The 7,500-nt window shown below is 33.6% G+C and overlaps 1 protein-coding gene across 1 annotated transcript in view; it reads right to left on the reverse strand.

Moving 5' to 3' along the window:
* LOC144965935 (uncharacterized) overlaps positions 1–3,530 on the reverse strand; it is an 11,175-nt gene extending 7,645 nt beyond the window's left edge. The window contains exon 1 of the mRNA XM_078901808.1: positions 3,411–3,530. The gene's annotated coding sequence lies outside the window, so the exon portion shown is untranslated. The remainder of the gene's footprint in view (positions 1–3,410) is intronic.
* Positions 3,531–7,500: the final 3,970 nt, after the last annotated feature.

The raw sequence follows: 7,500 nt of genomic DNA on the forward strand, positions 1-7,500 counted from the left end.
AGTCTTCCCTTGAAATTGACCCCAGAGAAAAGTGTCCCCTATGGGGTGAATAAAGGGAATTTAATTTAATTCTTTTTTTAAACACATATAGAAATCCAGGCGACATTTAAGCTCTTTAACGAGCCTGAAATGATACAGATAGCGTTTAGGACTAGGTGAACATAATTAGCAGGTCTGATGGCCGAGCGCAATTATGGGTTTCATACATCAGTGTTGTAATGGACAATGTTTTGTTTTGGTTGATGACGACGTGTCCATATATGCAGATCTAACATCCGAACCCACTTATGGCCCTAGTTTAACATTATTGTAATGGACAATAGTTTGCGGCATTTTTTTTTAGATTCCCATTACAACAATGAGCCCAAATGGAATTGGGTTATCAGGCCTGCAAATAAGTGCACGTCGGTTGAATAGCACTACCGTTATAACAATGAGCTAATAACAAGGTGGGTTATCCGACCTGAAAATAAGTATACACTTCGGTTTAGGTCAATCTGTAACTGTCATTTGTCACTTGGCCTCTCCCATCACAATTTTAAAAACTAAGCAAAAAAAAAATAGCAATAAATAAACAAATTCAAAAACATACAGCAAAAAAAAAAGATAAGAAAACAATCCGTCCCAAATTTTTAAAAAAATAGAAAACGGAAAAAATAACAACAACAAAAGAAGCAACAACAAAAAAGAGAGAGAAAACAGGACAGGCAAAAAGGGCAATAACTAAATAATAAAATACTTAAAGAAAACGGACAACAAGAACAAAAACAAGCAAACAAAATAACAACAACAAAAAAGGAGGGCTCGTTGTTGTAATGGTACTCTCAAACCAATGCAAAATATTGTCTATTACGGAAATTAATGTTGGAACAAGCCCCATAACTCCGATCGGTTATCAGATCTGCAAATATGTGCACCTAGGTGGGTTTTTTTTTACCATTTCTAGTTTCGCTTTTAGTCCTTTGGCAAGAAATTACTATCACTATTATTATTATCATCATAATCATCATCATCATCATTATTATTATTATTATTATTATTATTATTATTAGTAGTAGTAGTAGTAGTAGTAGTAGTAGTAGTAGTAGTAGTAGTAGTAGTAGTAGTAGTAGTAGTAGCATCATCATCATCATCATCATCATCATCATCATCATCATCATCATCATCATCATCATCATCATCATCATCATCATCATCATCATCATCATCATCATCATCATTTATTATTATTATTATTATTATTATTATTATTATTATTATTATTATTATTATTATTATTATTATTATTATTATTATTATTATTATTATTATTATTATTATTATTATTATTATTATTATTATCATTATTATTATTATTATTATTATTATTATTATTATTATTACTATTATTATTATTATTATTATTATTATTATTATTATTATTATTATCATTATTGTTATCATTGTCATCATCATCATCATCATCATCGTCATCATCATCATCATCATCATTTTTATTATTATTATTATTATTATTATTATTATTATTATTATTTATTATTATTATTATCATTGTCATCATCATCATCATCATCATCATCTTCATCATCATCATCATCATCATCATCATTATTATTATTATTATTATTATTATTATTATTTATTTTCATTATTATTATCATTATTATTATTATCATTATTATTATTATTATTACTATTATTATTATTATTATTATTATTATTATTATTATTATTATTATTATTATTATTACCATCGTCATCATCATCATCATCATCATCAGTATCATTAAGCAATTTGGCAACCTGCCCATAAAAACTCATTGGTTTTTAAAAAAGCAGTGTATATGACAACGTAGAAAAGGGGTGTTATAACACCACAACCCTAACCGGCACATACAATGCCATCATATCATGAAACTCCAGGAAACCAACAATACATTAACACCTCCACAACATGGGTTCAGAAGCGAACACTCGTGTTAAAATCGTAAGTATGCTTGAGCTCATGAAATATTTTGACAAGAAAATGTAAACTAATCTTAGATTTTAGCAAGGCATTTGACACAGTCCCGCATAAGAGTTCCTAAAAAAAATTGGAACATTACGGTATACGAGGTAATCTCCACACATGTCTAACATAATTTCTGACGCAAAGAACACAGCAAGTTATTGTCAAATGTGCATCATCATCGTCCTGTACAGTTGACTTTGGAGTACCACAGAGGACAGATCTAGGTCCGATACTCTTTCTCTGATACATAAATGACCTTTCCCAAGCTGTAGCATCTCAAACAAGACTCTTTGCAGATGACTGTCTTCTCTACATACATATCTAATTACCATCAGACTAAATACAACTGCAAGCAGACTTACAAAATTTCGAACACTGGACAGGCGCCTGGGCGTGTGATTCAATAAAACAAAATGTTACAAGATAGAAATATCCCGCAGCAAAACACCACTTAAATCCAACTACACACCAAACAATCACACAATGGAACAAATTACAGAAAATCCATATTGAGGATCATTATACAAGAGAACCTAAAGTAGCAAGCACACATTAACAAAATAATAAATAAAGCAAATCCAGGTCTTGGGTTCATTAAGAGGGACAAATCTGTCGTGCAAATCTGAAAGAAACCGACTCGTAAGATCCATCTTGGAATATTCCATTACAGTTTGGGACCCACACCTGCAATCTGATAAAAAGCAATTGAAGCTGCAAGATTTGTCTTCAATGACTACAGCCCCCATGGCAGCGTAACAAACATGGTCACACAGCTTGGATGGACTCCCTTACAAAACAAATATTAAAAATTGAGCTTTATATAGCGCAATATCCACTAAATGTGCTCAAAGCGCTTTACAAAGACAGACAAAGAACAACGACTATCTCTTATGTTCAGAATTACAAACAAAATGACGGCCATCTCACTAGAACAACTTGGCATACAACAAAATTCACTCATTCAAAGAAAAACCCACTCAAAAACACTAAAATACCAATCTGCAAAATCAAAGATCTTCAAATAATCATTTGCATCCCGCACTATCAACGACTGGGACGCTCTTCGGGAATTATGTGTGAACACAACAGATTTTTCACAACAATCGAAGATTATCAAATTTCTTTAGCCTAAACACCAACGGTGGCTGCCACATTCAACACCTCTGCCTCCGCCCTCGGTTACAAATACTCAGAATTGAGTCGACTTCGAGTAACATTCAGATTCAGATCATTATATATCACTATATATCTCATCCGTATTTTAATAGGAATAAAGAAGATAAGAGTGTTAAAATTCCCAATATCGGTTAAAAATCGTATAATAGGTTATACGATAGCAATACCAGATAAAAACGATCGATTACAAATACGTGGTAAATGATTAAAAATAAAATACAACCTGAAGCTTGTCAAATGTCCAAAGTAAAAAGCAGATGATATGAAATCATTCAATTAAAATAACTCATCGAAATGTGTGTGTATGTTTGAACACTTTGTAATGAAACGGATGTCCGTGTGTGGTTTAAATATAATGACATGATAATTAAAACTCTACACATTACCCTATTAATATTTACTCATTAATGTTTCATGATCATCAGAATACTAGATTAATATTAGTAACTTCCTAATCGTCGTCTCAACTTTCAATTTCATGAAAATATTAACATTGAAAATTAATCGGGCCTCATAAAAGTTCGGAACAGACATACAGCGTCCTCTGGAAAAAAACACATTTTCCCTCAAATATGAATCGATTAAAATGACTCTTATCTTTAAAAAAAAAACCACTCAAACCTGGGGCCTCACTGAAGTCTGCAAGAAAGTCCCATCTTGGCAAGATGAGGGTCATTTTAATCGATCGATGTATTGTTCTGTTCTTCTTTTTTCTTTTTTTTTTTTTTTATGGGGGGAGTGTTTATGGGGTTCTTTTGTTTTTTGGGGGGTTTTTTTTGTTTTTGTTTTTTGTTTTTTTGTTGTTTTTTTTTTCTTTTTTGGAGGGGGGTCTTTTTTGTTTTTGGTTATGTTCAGCTTTTTCTTTTCTTTTTTTTTTCTTTTTGACACGTTGAGAACAATATCGTTTTTAGTTCCCAGCTCCAGTTTACAAACCGACAATACTACAGATTCTGAACCGCTCTCCTTCGAATCCACAACGACATCATTCAACGCATTGACAACGGCAATTGTGCGCTCTGGTTTTGTTGGATATCAGGGCTGCATTCGATACCAATCATCAACTCCTCCTCTACCGTCTTAAAATATATTTGGGATAACCTACAATGCATTGAAATAGATTTCCTTATACCTGAACTAAAACCGAGTCTATCCACGTCCGTTTCTACATCGGGAGAGGTGACATCATCACCTTTAGTTCTGACTTTTGAGTTCCTCAGGAGTCCAGCCTTGGCTCCGTCCTCTTCACCCTTTACACGGCCCCTCTCAAATAATGAAATAACATCTTATGGACTCCAACATCATTTATACGCTGATGACCCCCAGCTTTATGTGCCTCACACAAAAGACAGCACAGATGTCACCACAGCATTAGAAAATAATTGCTATACAAATGTCAAAACATGGATGACGCCAAATAGCTTATAACTCATTGCTTGACTCGATTACTGAAGTCCTAATTATTAGTTATTAGGAACAAATCAAGAAAGACACAAAATTATTTCGGAGTGTCTTTTCGTCCTTCAGGTCGTATTCTTAAAAAGTGTCTTCAAAATAGATAAGCAGAAAATTCATAATTTTGATAATGTAAATCTTCTATGAGTTCCGATCCTTACCTGTTATCGATTTTAATATAGCTGTAATAAGCGAAATCCAGTTCTATTGTTCTATTTAAAATTCATGAAAAAATATATTTTGATTAAGACAAATTGATTCAGAGGTTCATACAATTTTTTACAGGTGTTGCATTAAGGGATAGCCGAGAAAAAGAAGAAAAACACACCCACTTGTTATGTGTAGTGAATAATATACGATTCTTTCATTTCCTTGTATTTATTAAAAGATATGTTGTCAATGGTTTGTTTAAGAAAATCCTTTCAATATCGCTGACCAGGATTTTGCAACGCAGTCAAAGTTTTTCCGTGCGGCTATGTGGTCTTGTGGTATGTCACTCGCTTTCGGATCGGAAGATCCTTGGTTCGAGCCTCGAGTTGATGAGATGAGTATGTCATGAAAAAGCTCAGATCTAAGTCTAGTACTAGATAACATATTTTTCACAATGTGAAGGTCTTCAAGAAAAAAAAAACAATTGTAGTATGAGTAGATATGGTTAAGGCATTTAATAAAATACCCATACTACTATTTTTTTTTCTTGAAGACCTTCACATTTATTCGTTGTGGAAAATATGTTATCTTGTACTAGACTTAGATTTGAGCTTTTTCATGACATACTCATCTCATCAACTCGACAAATAAATATAAATCAAGGGACTTCTCCTCAAAATCAAACAGGCAAACATCTCTCACAGCATGTTAGTCTGGTTCATGAACTCCCTGACAAATTAAAAGGCTCGAGTACGAATGGGAAGTTGAGGGACTGATGAGCCGTAATTTACAAATCATGTTAATCTCTTTAGTCGCTTCCACTTGTGGTCTACTAATATTTTGTTTTGTTAACAGTTTTCACAAGAGGAGACTTGTTGCAGTAAAAAATCTGAAAATGTATTAGAACTCTTTTGAATTGAGACAAGATCTCTATAAGATTTTTGTATACCGGTTCATATCAACAATATATTTTGTCTTTGGCTGGTATTGTTTTCCCAATAGCCTACGAGGATTATAATTAGTTACAAGATTTAATGGGTGATAACTTCATTGCATATCATCTGATTAATTTGTGATCTACAAAATAATTTTTACTTATTCAGTTGCTCATATTTTTCTCTTGAAAAATATTGTTTTATCAACAATTTTCTGAATGTTTCACAATTACACATTTGATTTTTTTTTCCAAGATGTGAAAGAAGGGCGATAATTCATTTGAATTTTTTAGATTCCGGAAGATCGTGCTCTTTTTAGAAAGGACGACGTAAATATATGGCAATAACTCCTTGAAATGATGCATGCATTTTTTTTTTCTTATGTGATATATTTAGATCCTATTAAAGTTTGTTGGTTATTTGCAAGCTATCAAATTCTTGATATTATGGAAGTTCTGAATTTATCCATAATTTCACATTGTTTGACCTCCATGTGACTTCCCGAAAGGTCAGATCCAAGTTCCAATCAGACAAAAATGTTATTTATTGTCTGCTTATTTGGCTTATAAAGAAAGTTAAACTTTTACACGAATCCGAAGCAACAATGGTCTCGGGAACCCTACTACTGGCATCGTTGGGCGTCTCGTGGCAAACGCCGAAGTCGACTCAAAAGATAGTTCCATTAAAAAAAAGACATTAGATAGCATCCATCTTCCATGGGACCAGAAACAAATTGCATGTTGACGGGGCAACTTATCATATGTTTGAATTCTCCGGAATGCTTGATAGAGTTTAGTGGGTGAAGAAATATCTTACAGTGTAAAAATACAATAGACGTAGAATAAAACTTTCTCATGTAAAGAAAAAAGAACAATCGGATGCCCTGGCTTGTAATCCAGCTCCTTATGAATAGAACAGAAAAGTCGTGACGTCACACCTTCTATTCTTCCGGTTCCAAATTCATCAGAAGTGTGATTCAACAGGCCCTTCCAAGGACTAACAATAAATATATTACATATTGAATCATGAAATGGCATAACTATTTTATTAGCATATGTAAAGACATATTTTAGAAATTACGGGGATGATATTTATTGACGATTTAGACTAGAAAATAAGATACCATCACTCTGAAACCAGAAAATCAATTACACAAGGTATGTATCCAGTCCTCCGGAAGAGTGGTTTTATACTTCCAATGAGACTGGAACCAGTTCTTTTCATCACACTTGTGTCCCGTATTGAGAACCCAAAGTAGGCGAAATCACTGTTGCAGCTTTAGATTAGTAGTTAATCCGAATCTATTTGTGGGTTTTAGCAGCAGGAGTTGGCCTTGGAGTATGTGTTATTTCTACAGAAGGATCATATTAAATAGGGGACGCAAGTCGGGGGGGGGGGGGGAGAGAATATATTGGTATTGGCTAGTGTCCTTCTTTCCGTTTAACACTACCCAACCCAACCTGACATGAACTTCGTCTTCATTAATCTTATGGCCTTGAATAACTATTTCCAGATAGCTAAAAAAAATCTTGAGCTTTTGTACAGGGCAATACCGACCAACACTTGTCACGTAGGAGGAGGCATGACGCCCGAACAGCACTATCACATTTATTTTCTTCACAGAGACAACTTTGTTACCGGCCAGGTATTCATTTTACACCAGAGTACGTTGAGAGAATGTGAGTACAGTGCCTGATCCAATGACTCAATTATGTGCAGCTCAGAACGGAACTCGAACCCTGAAGCTTCCGATCAAAAGAGCACATTGCACATTGC

Source organism: Berghia stephanieae, chromosome 2 (assembly GCF_034508935.2).
Source record: "Berghia stephanieae isolate SIO BIC M18660-M18661 chromosome 2, UCSD_Bste_1.3, whole genome shotgun sequence".
NCBI lineage: Eukaryota > Metazoa > Mollusca > Gastropoda > Nudibranchia > Aeolidiidae > Berghia > Berghia stephanieae.